Genomic DNA, 20,478 nt, shown 5'->3' with positions numbered 1-20,478 from the left:
AAGGATGTGTCTGGGGACAGCTTCCTGAGCCGGGCACTTGCCAAGGTTGTGTTTGTTTGGTAACAGCGATGGGGAAGAGTCCCAATGGCCCTGAGAGAGGTTATTTCAGTGCTGCACCTGGGCACAGCTCCTCTCTGGCTCACCCAGAGCGTTTCTTCTCGCTGTTTGCCATAGATCCCTCCTTTGGAGCCTGTTAAGTGAGTCCAGCCCCCCAGGCACAAGGGTGGGACCTTCCAACTTGCTGCCTTGCCATGGTCTGTTTATCAGATCTAATGAAGACATTTATGGCTTGATGGTCTGACAGATGCTCAATTTTCTGACTGGATGAGGAAGTCAAACTGTTATATAAGGAGCCAATAAGTACCATTCGTTCCTAAAGCAATAAAACTCTGCTGCGGTTCCAAGTTAATTGGCACAACCGAGCCAGTTTGCTGTGAGTGCATTTAATCAAATTGAATCTCTAGTTAGGGGCTTCTGGAGCACCCTGCACTGTCCTATCTCAGCATCTAGAACACTGAGGATTGCTATCACAATGCACAGTTTTCTGCTGCTCCAGCCAGGATCAAAACACGTGGCTAACCCAGCAGAACAGTCCTGGAGACATTCACACCTCTCACCACTTGCACACACGATGGGGTTAAACACAAGGCTTTGCCCACAGGTTAAAATTCAGAAGGTTGCTCCTCTCCTTTACCCAGAATTCTTAAAAATTCTGAAAAGAGTTCAAGATTTCCCTGTTAAAAAAAAAAAAAAAAATCCATCCTCTAATATGGTTTTTTCAGCTCTGGTTGTCCAAGATGTTTACTGGAGGCACCACTTTGCCATCCAGCACACATTAAACTCAGGAGTGTTTTGTGCTGAAGCACCGAGGCTTGATGGGGCACGTTTTGTGTGTTCATTACAGGGAGCCTCTGGAGCAGTGCAAGGCAGGAGACCAAAGGCTAAGTCCCATTGGCTGCCTGAGTCATTTATTAATGGCCCCATTAAACATTCCCTCAAGCTTTCAGTTGCAGTTATCCAGTTTACTTTCAAAAGATTCTTTTGCTTTTGACTTATCCTTCCTTAGCTGAAGAGTTTCCTTCAGGAGTCCCAGCAAGGCACCCAGGGCTGGCATCTGAAAAACCCCAAGACTTTTCAGGACCTTGGTGTGGAGATGTCACAATTCCATTTTGGGGCTGCAATCTCCTGCCATGGTCTCTCCTGCTCTCCATCCCCAGCCCATGCCAACACAGGGGAAGGCAAGGGAGAGTTTTCCCACCTTCCTCCTTCCAGAGCTCCAAAATTCCCTCCTTCAAAGACCAAGGAGCCTCCTTTTCTCCACCTTTGCACCAGCATTCACACAGAGCAGGAATAAAGCATTATTATTATTATTATTATTATTACTATTATTGCTTTGAGTTTGTGTGAAATTCAGTTCAGGAGTAATTCACCTTGTTTTGCTGCCATGGTGCTGTGAGATCCACCAAAACAAGCCACACAAACTCCATTTCGACCTTCAAGGGCCACTTTCCCCTCCCAGAAGATTTCCACCCTCTCTGCCATTCATTAATTGCATGCAGCAGACAGAATTAATAACAGCACTGAGCTCGGGAGAGAAACACAACCCCTGGGAAGTGACAGAATCCAGGGAAATCTCAGCCCCTAGATCACTCCCCCATCGTTTACCCTGTTGCTGCTGCATTAGGAGATGTCAGGCTGCATCTTTAAGAGCAGACCTGTCTGTGCAGCAAGGGCCCAGAAAGCTGGCAGTCGAGAGAGCAGAACGGATGACAGTTTTTGGCAGCGGTTTCAGCTGTCTTGTTGGGTTTTTCAGATTAATCAGCCCCCTTGGAACACTGAACAGATCATCAGGACAATCCCTCAATCCAAGATCTTTTGCAGTGGAGAAAAAAAAAAAAAAGAGTCACAAACTGGGGCAGCAGCATAACAGAGGCAGCATTCTGCAAGGACTCGTGGCTCTGGGAAAGGTCCTTATGGAGACAGTGTCTAAAGGCAATGGCATTTCTGCACCATCACCCTCTGCATGTGCTCACACATGGTGGGGCTTTTACCAATCTGAATTTTTCAGGAAGTCACAGACTGAAGAAAACCTTCTCTCCATGCTCCCCATCCTCACCATTTCAAGCGCTGTTCGATGCGTTCTGTCAGATGCCAAAAATATTGACCATTTTCTTTCAAGGGAAAACCTTCCTTCCACAATAGCTAAGATGATGTGCATATGTCTAACATATTTCATTTGAAACACTCAGTTTCAATAGGAAACAAATAATCCAGAACCTTGTGTTTTCTTTAAAATACATTTGCAACAATAAATTTTCAGAATCTCTGTTTTTCCACATGAATTCTGAATTCAAGGCACTTCCATGCCTAACCAGTATTTTCTTATTGTTCTTCCTGGCAGAAATAAAATTTTGTGGCATAAGAGCAAAACATCAATTTATATCAAATATATCAATTTAACCACTTGATAATCTGCTATAACTCTGTATAGCACCTCACAATTTGAAATTTGAAATTTAGGGGAAAAAAGGCAATTTTGCTAAGAAGCCTCACCTTTCCTCCATTACACAACAAACTACCAATTAGGTGTTATGCAAGTTCCTGCTCACCATGAAGTGTGCTCTGCTTTCAGCTTGCTGAAGGTAGCCAGCTTGGAGGAGCCCAGACTGAAAATTAGATTAATTCGTGTTCTTGACCTAAAGGCAGAGCTCCCTGTGCTGATCTGCACTGCTTTCAACAAGGATTTGGGATGCTCTGTGACATTGCTGTGCGTCAGGAGGTAACACTTCTCACTATCCCTGTATCTCTCTGGGGCGCTCAGTCACACGTGGCACCAGCTGGGGACAGGGTGGTGACACCAGGACACCTCCAGCAGGCTCTGCCTGCACACAGTGCCCATGGTGGCACTCAGGGCAAATCCCAGCACCTCTCACACCATGCTGGCAATGACCACAGAGCTCAGCAGCCTAAAAACAGACCCTGAGCACAACTTGTTGCTGGAGCAAAGGGTTTATTTCCAGTGGGAATGAGCACAATGATGGATCAGCCCAAGTGCCTCCTGCTCTGTCAGCTCCCGTGGTGTGGCTGTGATTCCACTGCTCCCACCAACTCCATCCAGCTCTGCCATCTCCACCTCATCAGTCCCTGATTCTGACTTTGGCCTGGCTCAGCTCCCTGCCAGCCTGGGGAGTTCAGCTCCTGGTTTTCCCCCAGGACCTCAGTGACAGTGCCCAGTCACCCACCTGGCCAGGTGACCAGCTGTGGCCACGGCCATGGAGGAGCAGGAGGCTTCAAACAGGACATGCCAGCCTTGCAAAACACACGAGCAGGGAGATGTTCTTATCACAAGCAGTTTTTACAGCCATAGCCCTGAGAAATCCCATCAGAGAGGAAGAGATAAGTCAAGTCTCGCACAGACACTTTACACATCCAGACATTCCTGCATATGAGAATTTACTGCATATAAAAAACGACCTCTGACTTTTTGTGCCTCTCCTCTACACTGTCATAAACAAGAATATCATTGCAAGAGATGCTGTCAACTTATATTTAGCCGAGATTTTTTTTATTTTGTTTAAAAATAAAAGCCTTCTGTAAAGCGTAAGACGAACAGAATTAAAAAAACAATTCTTTGAAACAAAACAAAAAAAAAATTGTTCTGTTGCCTTTCAAACCCTTACCCTGTAGCACTGAAAACTTGGAATTGTCCACAAATGAATACGAGACTGACATGATATTTATTATCCAAGCTTAAAATAGCACAGAACAAACAGAATACAAATCATGGCAAGTAAAAATTAATTTTAAAATTCAATTTAATAATCTAACAGTTCAGGGGCAATATGTGGTTTATATTGGCAGTGGCCTTTTAATCTTGCAAATCATATAATTAAGAAAACTTAATTAGTAGAAGCAACGTTTGAATATTAGAGCTGCGAAAATATCTCCCCAAAAAAACGGCAAGTATTGGCTTGAACTTTTTTTGTAAGCCTCAGTTCTGTGTCTGCATGCACTTCTATGAATATAAATAAAAGGCAGGCATAAATAAATGGCACAAGCACTCAGGAAATTGTGAAGTTAGAGTGTTCACAAAAACCAAAATTGCAACCGCTTGCACCGGGGCCTGAGGCAACGAGGAGCAGCAGCCTGTCCTGCTTTTCCATGAAATCTCCCCATCCCAGCCTGGCCAGAAGGAGAATGGACAATTCCTAGAGCAAGCACAGAGCTCCTCTCTCCCCACCAGCCCTCCCAAAAACCCTGCAAACTCCTCAGCCACCAAGAGAAACTCCATAAAACGAAGCCAGCTGCCTGCTTAGGAGATGTTGCACACAATGAGAGAGCCCTAACTTGTTTCATCCATCCAAAGGAGAGAAATTAAGGGGGGAAAGAAAGGCTCCTGGCAATTTTCAGTGCTAAAAACCCAAGTTACTCCAGACCTGTGGCTGAGTTAAAAGGCACCAAAGCGCCATCGCGTCTCCCTCTCCAGAGGGATGTGGGAAACTCTCCCAAGCTGCAAGTCCTTGGAGCTACAACATTTATCTCCAGCCCAGCCAGCTTTGAAAAGCACAAACCCCATTAAACTCACATTTCCTCTCGGCCAGGTAGTCAGGGAGACTCTGTGCAACATGGAAACTCCAAGGGCTTTGTGCATGCAAATGGTGCAGGCACTGAAATAACGACATCCACAGGCAATATTCCCACTAGCCTTGCAGCTTTAGGCAAAAAGGGGAAAAAAAAAACCCCAAAACAAAACTAGAATTCTGTTAAATGCCAAAACATTCTCCTCTGTAACATCCCAGGGAGGCATTTCTCTGCAGAAATCTGGTTTAATTACTCCTGGACCGCTAATACTGCAGAAAAGATACAGTTTGCAAAAAACCATTTTACACAGAGAGAGGGCTTGATTATATTTGAAGTTTCTTTTGCAATATTTGCTCAAGAGAGTTTTTGTTGTTGCTCCTCTACTTTGGGACATGCACTGCATTTTTCTAAAGACATGATTTATCATTGCCTTCAAATAATAAAAAATCTTGCATTCTTAAATTGATCAGATTGCTTTGTTTCTGGGGGACAATCCAGTGATTTTTATTCGCTTTATGAACAATTCCCAGTATGGAAACAAAGTTAGGAGCCAAAGAAGATCCAAATTTTCCCCAACAAGCCTCAGGACCTTTGAGTGTTTTAAGTCTTTTCTGCCCTTCAAGCTGTGTTTTACCAAGCTCTCCTTATTCAGCACCTCTGGAAGGAAACCAACAGCAACTGCAGTAAACTATGGAGGTTTTGATAAAAAGAAAGACACAGAAAGGTGCTCTTGGTGGCCTGGATTTTGTTCTGGTGAGACAGAGGTCATTCCAAGCCAAGGCAACAGCGACAGGTTGTGCTGTAAGTCACAGCACTGAGTTTTCAGTTGGAGCAGAAATCAGGAGTGACTGCTGGGTAATATTATATATCTGTGGAATTTTGTGGGATAACAGCAGTGGGAAGTTCATGTATTGGGGGTTAAAGCAGAGCTGAGAAACCCTCAGCTTTGCCCTCACTCAACCCCAATTCCAGAGCTTTCCTGCACACCTTAAACCCCCCTGTACAAGGAGCTGTGCTGTTTATCAAACCTCCCTTATCAACAAGCTCATTTTTTCCACTCATTCCCTGCACAGAGCAGTGCTGTTGGCAGTTGACATCCGGCCTGAAATGATGACACATTAGAGGGTTTAATCTCCTGTAATTGGGAAAGGTTTCCAAAGAAAACAGAGATGTACAAGGAGCACCTCCCCAGCCTGACTGTGCTTTACCCAAGCAGATGTCACCACGTTAATCCCTCAGCCCTCATTGCTCAGTGGGAAACAGGAGGAATTTTCCTGCTTTTCCAATATCTCCTGCTCTGTGTGTGCAGAGATTTGTGCTAGGAGCATATCCTCATCACTGAACCTTTTTCTCTTCAATTGCACCACACTTTATAAAGCAGACCAAAAAAGATCCAGATGTTTTTTAGCCTTTGCACCTTAGGAAAATGCCCCAGTATTGGCTGAAGTATTGATGCAAGATACACACAAACCCACCAAAATTTAATTACAGATTTATCCTCTCAGCTGCAAAACTGCCAGCACACCAGGGAACACCAAACTGAACAAAAATAAAGATCTGGACCTTATTTACACCTTCCAGAGGACTCGAGGAAGGAGGTTGACCAACTAAGAAAATTACCATTTGTTTCTGACATGGATCTATGCAAAGCAACAGGGTTTTAATTTAGGGCTCTTTTCATCAGAATGATAACAGCTGTCATCTGCTGGGTGAGCACAGTAATTACTGCATCTCCTCGGTGGAAATGAATACCCAACGTTGCATTTACACAATAATATCTCAATCTGCAGTGCCAGAGCCAGCCAGCAACATTCCCACGAAGGACTAACCCACATCCCACCTCGGAATTCCTGCGTTTCACTGCCACTTCCCTCCAAAATTCCGAGAGTTTTTAAGTTCCAAAACAGGCCAGAAAAGTTGATGATAGTATTTGTGACGTTAAAGCTTCAAAATCCAGCCTGATTTATCCTATTCTTTCTTTGGCTAGTTGAAATAAAAAAAGTTTTATTATGTACCATGAATATCCTTCTCACCTACAATTTTAACCTCTTATTTCCAGACTTATTTGCCACAAAGAGAAGAGATTTTTGTTCCATTCACCATTTCCACACCAGCACAAGAAAATTAATAAGAAGCCACACTCAAGGTTCAAACATCATCTTTTTGTTTTCAACAAATATTGAATACATTTATCAGTTAAATAATAACTGACCTGAAAAAGAGAGCTTGGGTTTAGATCTAATTTCTCCAAAGCTGAGGGTTTTTTTAAAAAACCTTTTTAAAAGAATCAACTCTGATCCAGTTTCTTAATAGAAACAAATTTGGAGTTTGAAAGCTTAACAACCTGATGAGAGACTGCAATTCTTTTTGCTCACTAATGGAACAGTCTAACTACAGTCATTATGGGAATGAAACTAATTTAAAAAAAAAAGTGTTTCCATCAAAACATTTGTAATTGCACAGTAGAGATCAGTTTAAAAGCATATGTTTCCTGATCATTAAAAAGAAGTGAAGTAAAATTACATGTTTTGCAGAACTGCTTGTACCAGCCTGGGCTGTATTATGAGGCAGGGGGCCAAGAATTAAGTGCTTCCAATCACCAAAAAAAAAAAAAAAAAAAACCACCAGTAATTCCTGTATAACCTCACACCTTGGAGAGCAAAACCGTTTCAGTGCGTTGTGTTGTTTTTTCATCGTTTGGAGAGGATGTGGAAAATAACTTTGGATTAGATAAATCACTTGGAAATGTATTTCAATCAATCATTTCCCCCTTTCCAGCCATGCCCCGAAGATGTTTTGCCAAGGACTGGTTTGCATTCAGAGGAGTTAAGCACATCTGCCTGGTGCATCTCCTGCCATGCAGCAGCACTTGGGTCTGGCAGAGGTTTTTGCCTTTCCAAACTGCCTCTCCCAGCTGCTCTTCTGCTCCAAATTCATGGAGCAGCTCTGGATTTTAATCTGATTTACTCTCAGCGAGGCGGGAGCCTGAATGCTCTTGTTTTGATAAAAAAGAGTTTCACGTTAGGCAGCAAATAAATGGGAAATACCCGATTTATCTTAATATTTTAAGGCATGTGCTTAAATCCTGTTGATTCCAAAGCCATCTCAGCTAGATCTTGACGGTCTTGCTTAAAAAAAAAATAAAAAAATAAAAAAAACTAGCTTGAATTTTCAAAGGGGCAAAGGAATCAGGGCGTTCATCCCCTTCAGAAATGAAATTAAACTTTAGATACACAGAATAAAAAGAGTTTCTATGAACAACAGCCAAAAGTCAGCCTGAAGGAGAGGTTTGAAACAGATGGCAAGAAGCAGAGCTTCTATTTGCAAAATAAATTGAAACTTGAACGAGACCGAACGAGTGTCAGACACTGAGCCTTTTCCACATCAACAGAACTCAAAACTAGATTTTTTTTCTCTCCTTCAGACAATATGTTCTGATAAGCGGTTTTTTTTTCTTTCACCTATAGATATATTTCTGGAGAAGTTGGCAGGAAACTGCCAAAGAGCTTCTTCACTGTGCTCCATTTAAAGGGAGATACTTCTGCAAGAAAAAAAATTGCAATCCAGGACAGGAAAACGAAGCTGACATGTTTACTTGGAAGAAGGAATGATTTTTTCAGTAACCGAAGTTACAACTTTTTCAAATGACTTCTAACTCATTGTACAAGAGTGCTCACAGCAGTTATTAAAAAAATAAATCATGAAATTAGAACAGCAGGGCTGGAAGGGATCTCAAGCAATCTTCCAGCTATTCCCTTCCCTGCTCCAAACTGATGTTTGTCTAATTTTTTCCTCGGCTGAAATTCCCAGTCTATTCCAAATATCCTCTTACGGCTAAAAATGGTTTTCTGATGTCTAGCTTTGTAGTCAAGACATTTATTTTTATGGGTGAATGGACACAGAGAATAAATACTCTTCCTTCTTTTGGAAGGCTTGTAATGCCATCCTGGTCTTGTCTGCAAGAAAAGCAGCCCAAGTTCAATCTTTTTTCACAAACTCTCTTCCTCTCTAGATACTCTTGCCCTGGTCCATATCTTTCCCAAATTATGGTGCCTAAATGTGGAAATAATCTTCCTCCTGATGCTTTACCAGTACCAAGAAGAATGGAAGATTATCTCTGATCTCTTTGCAAAATTCGGTCCATTTATAATAATTAAGGTTTTTTCATTTGGAAACAGCATAACTTCAGTTCATGTTCAGCAGGTGCAGGTACAACCACTAATCCCTTTTCCAAAACGCAGACAAAGACAGGTTTTCCTGCTGGGATCCCCTAAGAATAATAACATTTGTACTTCAGAAAGCCTTGTCTCCAAAAAACGAGCTGAAAAATCTGAATGGATGGTGAATATCTTGACTAATGGTTTCCCAGCATTCTGTGGAGGTGCAATTAAGTGAGGCTGTTTTAAATACAGATTTAAATTAAGATTTTCTCCTCATTACCTGGTAGTTGCTCACTTTAACTTGAGTAAAACACGTAATCAGAGTGCTACTAAATCATCACTGCTCGATGTAAGTCTGCATTTGGGTCTCAAAATTAAAATAGAAAGAATAATACGTGAGGCATGTTATTTTCTACATTAATTTTAAATGTTACCAAGAATATCTTTGCCATTACAAAACAGTGATTTAGGCAACTGAACTAATTTTAGAGCATCTGTATGCAAATGTGCTTCTGAAAGCACACCTTAAACACGAGTCACCCTGCAGTCTGGAGACTCAAAACGATTTCATCAGCAAATGGTTTTGTTGGGAACACCACTGGGTAATTGCTGGGATGGTTTTATCTTGTCACACAATTTATTGTCACACCTGTGCAGTTTCTGAGATGGACACCTCAAAAGCAGAACTTTTGTCCTTTCTACAAATATATTCTACCCAATCAATTCTGTCTCGTTCCCTCAAGATGGAAGATTAGGAGGAGAGGTGGCAAAGAGTGCAGAGTAAACAAAATAAATCAGTTTGTTTGTCAGCTGGATGAGGAGTTTTATACTCCAGTGGTTCTTTTGAAACCCAGGACAAAGTGTTCCGTCCACTGCTGCGTTGTCCAAATCCTAGAGTTAACTTCAAACAAGAAAAAACTTTATTTCACGTTTATGTGATCTCTGCACAGCAAGTATTTTAAATGGAGTTCCTCCTTCCGTTCTCCAGAACAGGAATTTCCAATGATGCAGATTCCTGAAGTTGAGGGAACGACACAGCCCTGCTTTGACACCTGTCCTCCCACACTGCCAGTGACACCACACCACCAGGGACATTCCCATGTCCTCTTGCCAAATCCACCACTGCCAACGTGTCTACGAGCAAAGAAATTTCCAAATAAAGCCCAGCATGTGACAGGTTGGCTCATTTGCTTAGGAAATGTCATTTTTTTCCCATTTGATGTACAGTTGAGGAACGATCCCACTTGCAAAGGGAAGGCAATTGCTCAACCCAGCACACTCTGGCAATTTTCACATCATTAGCAGAATACATTTAGTCTTAACCTTCTTCTGATGAATTCAGTCACACCTGTTTATGTGAAATCAATTAAGAGACCTTAATCTCCTCAGCCAGTTTCCAGCACTCCATCCACAGGTTCAGGCCTGTTGCTCGTATTGCGAAGTTTAAGTTATATTAAAAAAGAAACAATTATCCTATAAACATGAAGAGCTAAATTACACCTTAATAATTAAACCCGGTTACACTTGCAGTCTGCAGCCTTTTGGTGGCCAGCCACATATCAGGGCAGTTCATTTTACCTCTGAGAGAGGAGTGGGGAGCAGAATAACCCCAAAGCCAGGTCAGCATGGACATGTCTGTGTTGCTGTCCCGTGCCAGAACTCACATTCCTGTGCCTGGATTTGCTCAGGACTTGTGAGCAGACTTCACCCTTACATCACTGCACAAGGTCATGTGAGGAAAGGAAGCCCAGACTACCTCCCCAGAGCATCCAAAAATCCCCCTTCCTCCAGGAGAATTTTTTGGGGAAGGATTTAATTTCACCTCACTTCAGGCATGTCCCTAAAATAGACATTGACAGCGAGGCAGATGATTCATCCTTCAGAAATGCCTGTATTTCCTCACTACAGAGCCTCCACCAGAAGCTCAGTGCTGTTTGTACATCCTCCCTCATGGTGGGATTTGTCTCCTCCAGCTCTCCCCAAACAGCACTGCTATTTAGGGAGAGAACAAGGTGCATGAATCCCTCCTCACCTCTAAAGTCAAAAGTTACCTGACTAGTTGAAGCTAAAAAAAGAAGAGTGTTCCCAGTCTCCACTGGGCATGGTTTGTGGTTTGTAGCATGAGGCAGTGTTTTATGCCAAAGGAGAATTTAAATCTCACATCTGTGTTTGTTTCTTGGATCTACTAGGCTGGCAAGTGAGTCAGCCCGAGAAACCTTAAATTGCTTTTCATCATACATCTAACATCACAAAAAGCATTGAATTAGTGTCCAGAAATAGTTCAAATGGCAGCAGGAGCAAGGAGAAGTCTCAGCACTCTCACGATTATCTCGTGGGATATACATGAAAGGAGCTGGGAGTACCTTGAAGGTTTTGGAGCAAAACCTCTGTTGAACCTACAGAGCTGCACAAAACTGCTCAGAGGTGAAACAAAACCAGTGAAAAATCAAGTTTTAGCCAAGGAAACCCTGATATTTACTGTGAGGTGTGTGTGACAACTGACCCACTGCACCAGACCTCCTGGGAAGCTGAGCTCTTTACAAGTTAGGAATTTCTCTTGCAGTTGTACACCTTCTGCCTTTGCAGCCATGTTCATGACACTGTTTTCAGTAGGTGGATGAAAGAAAGGGGGAAGAAAAAGAAATAATATAAAGCCCCTTTTTCCCCCTCAGCCCTTTCTAGGGAAAATATCAAGTAGCAGCTAAAATCTGTTAGGGATCAACTTTTGTTTTATAAACTTTGGGTTTCGTTCTAATTGTCAGGGAGACACATAATAACCGAGTTTAGCATAATTTTCTTTGGACTATCTCCCCAAAGCCACAATTAATGTAAATACCAGTGTCTTGTTAGCAATTTCCTTCCATTGGTAAACGCTGAAATGCAATGATCCGACCACAAATCACAAAGCAAACAAGCTGGCAGTGCTGCTCAGGCTCCGTGGTGATTATGCAGTTTGTACACGGAAAAGTTGATAAGGGAGATGTTTTGTGAGCAGAACTCTCGGACTGCTTGGAAGAGTTTCATCCCCTGACAAAGGAGGAGCTCTCACCTCCTTCCAAGCAATGCAGTTTGCAGCTTCCAGGGGCATTTAAAAATAGAGGGGTGAGAGGAGATTTAGGTCCCAAAGTCCAGAGAATGTGGGATCAGAGCAGGCTGTGGATTCTCCTCAGCTCACAGCCCTGGAGGATCGGTCATTCTACACTTTTGCTGTCACTATGCATCTTGTTAGCATTCAAGATGTTAGATAGAAAAACACAGGTATTTGAAAGCCCTATTTTCATTTTATAACTGGATATTTAACTGCCCAAAACACACATCTCCAGTCAAACAACAGTCTGAACATCCAAATAACTGGAGGAGGTTTCAGTCAAAATCCCTCCTTGCCAAATCACCTTTTCTCTGCCAGTCACAGGCAGAGATGCTACCAAGATATGCAACAGTAGAAGATGCTTTCCAGAGGGGAAAAAAAAATAAAATCTTTGCCTGAAATACAACTGGTCCACTCAGAGCAGAACAAAACCTGACTTTATGACCAGACTGCCTTGTTTGATGTTGGAGGATCATTGCAGGGACAGGTTTGCAGCACAGCCTTGTTTTCACACAGCTGCAGCCAATGCCAATCTGACCAAGTGGAAATCCTTGGGTTTAACTTGGCATTTTGCAAAGACAACAGTGCAATCCCAGCTCTTCCATGCTGCTCTATCCATCAGCCTCCCAAAAAGCACAGAGCCATCACTTACCAGCAGGCCAGAGCTGTCATTCTCCCAGCAGAGCCTCAGGAGTCTCTTTGCTGGCAGGAAAAGCCATCACTAACAGCTGTAAGGGAGATGGAGGATAATGCAATTAATCCCTTTGCCTTCCTAAGCAACTTGAGTATCATCCTTCCACATCTGACATGTTGCAGTTTGGGCTCTGCCTCTCTGCAGGGAGAGATGCAAAATACACACAATACCTTGTTCTCAGTGATAAGGAAGGAACATGCCAAGGGGAGAAAAAATTTGCTTGTGGCTGTGCAAGGCGTTTGGACATGAGGAAATGAGTGCACAGCTCCAGTTTGCTGGGCTTTCTAGCACTGATCTCTGCACTTGCTGTGCTTGTGGAAGGGAAATTTGTTTCCCAAAGTGCAGGGCTTGGTTCTGGTGCCTCAGTCCTAGCCAGCTCAGGTATCACTGCTGCTTTACAAGGAGACATCCATCACTTCTCAGGTCAGAGACAGAACCTCATCCCTCCACCACCATTTCCTGCAGGAGCTCCACAGTACCATGGCTTTGCTCATCTCTACGATGGGTGGCTTTGAGAGGCCCAAACTACTTTGCAAGGATTGCAAAACGTGTCTGAATTTGCTTCCCCAGTCACCGAGGGTTGTCAGCCCCCTGCCCCAGTCCCACAGCACTTTGGCATAAAGAAAATAAGGGGGAAAAAAGGCAAACAAAACCCCCAGAGCACCTTGGAAATCAATAGTGTCTCAAACTGATCAGATACATGTGGATGGAAACACAGATAATGATTTATCATCTTGTATATTCTTACATTCCCTTTCCCCTAAGCTGTTTCTATATTCCAACTCCCATTTCTGCCCTGGGTTTTCATTGTGCTCCTGGTGTAGGAGCCACACATCCCTTCCCATCTTGTTCTTGCCATGGATTTGGAAGTGCCTACAGATGATTTGCAAAGGCCTGAGACCTCGCTGGGGTACATTTCTCAGCATTAAGCTCCTCCAGCTCCCTGTTGATCCAAATCACTCTGAATTTTATTGCCCTTCTTTGTATTGCCTGACTCCCTGACCCTGTAGTTTATGGTTAGTCCAATCTTTGTGTTTCTATCAGAAGACACTTCTCAGCCAACATGGGATTTGAGCCTATTAGAGCTGCTGATCCAAGAGGAACCCCTAAGAAATCCTGAAGGGTGAAACTGGGAATGCAACACAAGAGCAATAATCTTGTTCCCCAGCAAACACGATCAAAATGATGGATCTTGCCAAAAGTGTCAGTTGCCCAATTTTTTGTCCTTACCCAGCTATAGGGTTTCCTTCACACCCTTTAATTACTCACACCTTACTTAAGGTACACGGCTCAAACAAACAAACAGAGAAAAAAAAGTTACAACAACGTAGCATGATCTTGACATCCAAGATGTCAGAACCATTATAAACCCCTTTATTGCAGAATGATGTCTTTTGTGCTTAGAGGCATGCTTGCTATTCATAGATCCACTGCTCAGCTGTTCCAGTTTTTAGTTCTGCATAAATGCCCACTCATTATGTCCAGAGGGTTTTGCCTGTAGCTTTGTGTTTGTAGCCTTGAGGCAAATGTCTTGATGGCTTAGGGAACTCGTAGCGAATGACCAAATAACATCGGATTTTCCACAGCAACGAAGCCATTATGGGACAGCATTTCTATGTAACAGCACCCTTCAGTGTGCAGTCATTATAACTAAGGATTTAACCAGGCTCTGGGGACATAACAAAATCACTTTGAAGCCAAAAAAAAAAAAAAAATCCGCAGCGAAATCTTAAGCATTAGATTTCTGAAATGCTTGAGTCAGGCAGCTTTGTCAGTTACAGTAAAAGCAAGTGAAGGGGAAGGAGTTTTATGCACATCTTAAGAATGAATCCAAGTGTTTGGACCTGTGCAGAGCTGGGAGTGCAGCTCTCCCCATGCATTCCTTGCACAGTTTCCTGCAGTGTATCTGCAGCCATCATGAGCACACACACAAGTCCTAGTGAACATTAATATTTTTAAGCACAGAATTTTAGCTGGGCCTGAAATTTCTAAGTGTGTTGCTCACAATCTTGAGGAAAATCTGGTTGGAGATTACACAGAGCCTTTGTAACCCTCATAGCTCGGGGAATCCAGAGCCTGAAACTTTGCCCATTTCAGCTGTGGTACTCCTCACACACTGACTAAAGAATTTATCTGGAAGGTTCCTGCTGAATTAGAGGTCTGTGGACACCAAGTTAACAACAGAGAAGGAAAAGTTTGGGATAAAAATCAAGGATGCAGGGGAAGCACTGGGTGAACACAGAGCTGCACAGTGTGGTGTGCAGCATACCCACCTTCCCCTAAACAGGAGGGAAAAGAAGATTATAAAACTCATGGCTCAGGAGAAAAACCACTGAGACCCCTGACCCATTGCTGCCATGAGCAGAACAGACTTGATTTTGGGAAAGTTAATTTAATGCATTGCTTATCTATATGAGTTTGGATGGCGAGAAACAAAGCCAAAATTAAAATACCACCTCATGTTCTTGCCCTGCTCCAGCCCAAGTCCTTAAATGGCTGCAGGAGATCCCTGAGCACCTCCAGGGGATGGCAGGGCTGTTCCTCATCCTTTTCCCAGCACCCTGAGCAGCATTTTACCCTATCTCACACTTTTTTTAAGGGGAGAACCTCAACATTGCTGTGGGCACAGACAGGGAAATACAGTAGAGAAAGCCTGGACTTCTCTAGTGAGGGAATCTCTCAAAGTAGAAAGGAAATTATGGCCAAAACCCAGCAAAGCTGACTCCCTGCTCCAAGGGCTGGGCTGCACAGGGCTGGAAGAGAAGCTCATGCAGAAAGAGAGGCTGTTTTGGTGGGGAATGTGTGGAAATAATCCGTGTGGAGCAATCTGTGTCAGGGCTGCCTTAATGAGCTCCCTGTGGTGGCACGTGGGAAACTCCTCCGGTGCTTCCAGGAGGGCAGCAGGACACCTGCCAGCTGCACACATGGCCACTTTCTCCCAGAAAAGGCAGGGAATGAAATACAGCCCAGGGCAGGGCATGGAGCAGCTCAGGGAGCACAGCCTGGTCCAGCCATGGCTGGGAGAGCAAGAACGAGGCAGTTCTGCATGGTTCTTTCTGCCCCTCAGTCAATCAGCAAGCTTTTTGCCCAGCACACATCTGCTAGGATGAGCTGTGCTCTGATAAACCCACAGAGAGGCTGAGGGTTGGATAAGGGCTGCATTGATGAGGCAGGAAGCTGAAGCATGGAGCAGAAATGCATTACAGCATGGAGAAATCAGAGGTGTACCAAGACAAGTGATCCTCTTGGATAAAAAGGTGATCCAGCCCTGGGATGTGGTGGGAAAGGAGCTCCCAGTCACATCCCTCCCCAGTCTGTAACCCTTGCACACAAACTGGGGCATTCTGACAGGACTCAGAACAACTGAGAACAGAGCAGGGATTGATCTGACTGTGCACCTCACCCCAGATAAAGCCTGACTTTTGCATCTCCAGGGTGGTTGGGTTAATAGCAGCAGCCAGCAACATCACTGTCACAGCCACTTAGCGCTGCCAGGAGAAGTAAGAGGAAGAATAACCTCTGCATTCCAGGCTGGCTCAGCCCAGCAGCATCGCCAGGCAGTGCTGGAGCCCAGCAGTGACTCACCAGAAATGCTCCCAGTGCTCCTGGTCTGGGAAAGGCTGGGCAAAGCTCCCCCCAGCACAGCCCCAGAGAGCAGTGGTGCATTTTACCCTCAGCCTCTTCCCTCCTCAGGGATGCAATTTCCTACCTGCCTGGTGGCTCTGGGTTTTAACCCTGGTGGAAGAAAGAGTCTGGGCCTCGGGGGGTTTTAGGTATTTTGAGGTGTTCTTTGACACTTTCTCCTTGTGTTGTAAAGGTCAGCTACCTTTACCAGAGGGAGCACTCTCACAGTGATTAAAATAAATTAAAAAAAAAATTAAAGGGGAAAAGTTTAGTTCTTTCATTATTTGCCCAGCTCAGGCATCATAACTTTTCAGGTTTCTTCCTCAGACACAAGAACCTTCTTCCCTCCAAACTGCTCATTTGGGTAAGATGGGAACAACAACTTTTGTTGCCTACAAAGCACTTGGGACACAGTCCTGAAGTTGTCAGCGTTTCAAACCTCAGAAATAAGTACAGGGCACAAGCACCAACTAAAGAGACTTCCAGCAGCCAGACATCAAGTCACCAGCTCCAGGAATCAGCTCTCACACCCAGCAGCAGCAGCAACACAGACCAGTTTGCTGGACTCGTTATTGTAATGAAGCTCATTAAAGTCCCAGGAGAGGCTATTCCACAACATCCCAGCTGCAGTGCATCCTGTAATAACCATTTCCACCTTCCACAGAATCACACCGAGCGGCTCAGGTCAGAAGGGATCACTGGAGGTCATGCAGCCCAACTTCACTGCTCAGGCAGGGTCCCCTTGAGCACCTTTCCTTGTCCAGGTGGCTTTTGAATATCTCCAAGGAACAAGATTCCACAACCTCTCTGGGCAAACTGTTCTGGTAAAGTTCTACCTGTTTGGTAGAACTGTTTGGTAAAGTTCTAGCCCACGTTCAGGTGGAACTCCCTGTGCACCAATTTCTGCCCATTGCTTCCCATCCTGCTGCTTGGCACTGCCAAGATGATCTTCCAAAAAGACCTTCCAAAAGTGACTGAGAGTAGTCTAGAAAGGGGAAGAGAGATGGAAAGGGTCACCTTCCCAGCTGGAAAGTGTAGTGACATCCCTAAACACACATTGATCCATGTTTAGAGTTCAGGGAAGTGCACAGAGGAAGAGTCAGTTTTCCTGTGTCATCCTCATAAATGCAGTATAACCACACAGTGGATCTGAGCAGGGATGCACTTAAAAGGCAGGGATAGAAACCAAAGGGAAGAATTGGAGGAAAGAAACAGAAAAACACCCATAGATACAAATCACTGCAGGTAAATGAGCCCTGTTAGCACAGACATGGAGCTACTCCTCTATTTTAAGAGGTTTATTTCCTTTTTACCCTGTTTTTAAGTTTACAGCTTGGTACAAGGTAGGAGATTTTCCCTCTCCCCAACCAGTAAATTCATATGGGATTTGAAAGGGGGGGATGAGGAGGAAGACACAACAAAATTTTTAAAATGTAAAATTTTCCCCTAGACAAGTCCAATTCCTCATACAACCACTTTTTAAGGCCATGCTGACAGCGTGGATTTCACACCCCTCACAGTCCTGTGACAAGCAGCAATTTGCCTTTTTAGACATGCAAAGTATTTAGGTATTTCACTGTGACTTACTGCAGCCCCAATTAGAGGCCCTAAATACGTGCCTGATGCGACCATAAATACTTCAGAAGCAGCTCACTGGGACCAGACATGAATTTCATCTCCCAAATTGAGAGCAAACTGCTGCCACTGCCTTTCCATGCACAGAAAGAGCAATAAGGACATGGACACAGCCACTGCCAAGGCCTGGGGGAAAGCTGAACACCACAGCTTGGGGAGTCCTGCAGGGAATGGTTGAGCTGGGGATTAGTAAACCAAACCCTGCTAAAACAAAGCCTCTCAGGAAATGCAGTGCTGCCTCCCATTCAAGGCTCTTCATCACCTACAAGTACAGGGCTGTGCTGGAAGCAGTTTGGTTGGTTTAGTTCAACCAGCTATTAAAATCACAACCAGTTCCTTAAGCAACAGCTGAAAGTTCTGCTGCCCAGCCTGGACACCCCATTTCCAGAGAGGGAGCTGGGCACCTGCCCTGCTGCAGCCCAGAGTCCCCACACGCCCCCAAATTTCACATTTTTAGGGGAGCTATGACTCAGTTTCCAAGCCCACCTTTATATCCAGCCAGTGGGGGCAGTTTTTGCCTTCTGCCCTCCCTAAAGTGGCAATTTTATATTTTTTTTTATTTAATTCAACAACCATAGCTAATAATTTCCACAGCCATAGCTACACCCCGGGATATTTATCAGACTTCACAAACACCAGGCAGCGTTTTCCAATGTATTGATGGCAATGCCCGAGCTTTGCAGTTTCCTGGGATTTTTTCTCCTCACCTCCACGTATTTTTCATTAAAAAACTTGTGCAGGATTAACCTCTGTGGGAAGCACAGGAGGCACAGGGAGCTGAGCAATGAGACATCAGCACTGATCCACGGGGTGATCCTTGCACAGAACCCGCAGCTCCCAGCAGCCCAGAGCTGACCCAGTCTGCACGTAAAGGTGAATTTCGGGAGATCCCAGGCCATTTACCCACCTCTGCACTAGCATCTGAGTCACCCGCTGTAATTGAGAACGCCTGGGTTTGGTGACTCCACAAGCTGTGGCTCTCCCTGCCACAGCCCAGCCATGGACAGAGGGATTTCTGCCGTGTGTGACATGCAACAGCCTTGGAGAAACAGCTCTTTCAAAAGGGATGAGTTCCCCACCTCTGCCCCAATGTTACCTCTCTGTTCATGGCCCTACCTCTGGGTTGTTGTTTTCCTCAAGTACTATAACAGATTTCCAAATCAGTCACCCTAGAAATCCCTTCTGACCAATTACTGGCACTGCCGTTTTGGAAACTTCAGGTTTCTTGACATCCTTTTTTTTTAAAGCTCTTTCACCTATTTTTTTTTTTTTCGCTTTTAATAAAAAAGGAAAAAAAAAGAAACGTTTCCTCCGTTTTCATCTCGTGCAGCACATTATGCAAATGCCGGGGTTTATGTAAGAGGATGGCCTGGGGCCACATCACCCCTGGCCCGGCTGTGATCTGCTGCCATCGCGCAGCCCCGGCAGGTCGGGACCTGCTGCTCTGGCTGCGGCAGCGAGCTGCGAGCCAGGAGCTGCCGGAGCCGGGCGGGGAGCCGGGCAGTGTCCCAGCCCCGAGCCAGAGCCACCGGGCCCGGGGAGAGCCCAGGGCACGGGGACATCCCGGCGAGCGGCGCTCAGCCCCTCCGCAGCATCCCCTGCGCATCCCCGGTGGAAACCTCCAGCTTTTCACTTCCCGCAGCCTGGCCGACAAACTGTTCTGTCTGAAGCCAGCCAAACACCTAATCACTCTTTATTTCTTTTCTTTTATTTATTTTTTTTTATCTGAGGAAATTCGAATACAAAAGAAACGCCGCAATTGATTTAACACCTTTCTGTCACCTCTTTAGTTGGCACCCAAGGAGCCATCCTCATCTTTACCTCTCTGATGCAAGTCGCTACCTTACCTTGCCAGCAAATATTAAATAAAAGGATTGATTTTAGCTACACTCATGTTGCTTTTTAACAGCACAATCACGCAAGTCCTGAAGAAAACCAGGCGGGAGCAATTTTTACTTCAAAAGTGCTCAAAGATCACTCTGAATCCTTCCCCCAGTCTAGCAGTTTTTTTCTGGAGTGAATCCCTGGAAACACTTAGTGCAGGAAGGTTAACAGGAGCGCCTGACAACAGCCTTACCAAAACCTTATCAACTCCTATCTCGCCCCAGACAAAGCCACTAAGTACAGGCGTTTGTTAGCCACACAACACAAAGATTCGCCCTTCTGGGAACGAGGAAACGGTACTTGAGGCTCTGAAGGGGCGACCCTGCCGCTCACACAGAAACATGCATAGTTTCCATGCTTTAACGTGCTCACAACGACCTCATACACATGCAGATGTGCCCTGGCTCCGCTCTGCTCTGCTCCCAGAGCTTACCTGTGCTGCGGGATGGAGCCGCAAATCCTCAGCAAGGAGCAGCAGCGCTCACACAAAAGTGTTTCTGGCTCAAATCTGCTGCGCTCCTGAAGCTGATCAGCCCCAAATCCAGCTGATCCCACTCAGCCGGGTCACCTCAGACTGATTTAGGAATCAGACTGATTGCTAAACGCTTGAACCTGGCCTGCTAGGAACTCGTGTGCGAGGGCTGGCAAACAGCATCCTCTGCACAAAGGGCAAACTTTAGCTCGCAGTGATGCCTCTGTCCACACTGCACCTCGGTCTGAGTCACATCGGCTGCTTACAGACTAGTTAAAAGCTATACATTTTTAATGTAATAACGAACAGGACCTCAGGTGTGAACGGTTTTTGACTGTGC

General features: G+C 44.7%; 1 long non-coding RNA gene across 1 annotated transcript in view; it reads right to left on the bottom strand.

Moving 5' to 3' along the window:
- The window catches only part of LOC146428537 (uncharacterized), a 187,761-nt gene extending 167,548 nt beyond the window's left edge, over positions 1 to 20,213 (bottom strand). Inside the window, exons 1-2 of the long non-coding RNA XR_014856004.1 lie at positions 20,100 to 20,213; positions 12,482 to 12,557 (exon numbers count right to left, since the gene is read on the bottom strand). This is a non-coding gene — a long non-coding RNA (uncharacterized LOC146428537). The remainder of the gene's footprint in view (positions 1 to 12,481; positions 12,558 to 20,099) is intronic.
- Between the last annotated feature and the right edge of the window lie 265 nt (positions 20,214 to 20,478).

The sequence above is a fragment of the Lichenostomus cassidix genome, chromosome 20 (assembly GCF_008360975.1).
Source record: "Lichenostomus cassidix isolate B80296 chromosome 20, HeHo_3.0, whole genome shotgun sequence".
NCBI lineage: Eukaryota > Metazoa > Chordata > Aves > Passeriformes > Meliphagidae > Lichenostomus > Lichenostomus cassidix.
This window is presented reverse-complemented; position numbering and strand designations above follow the sequence as displayed.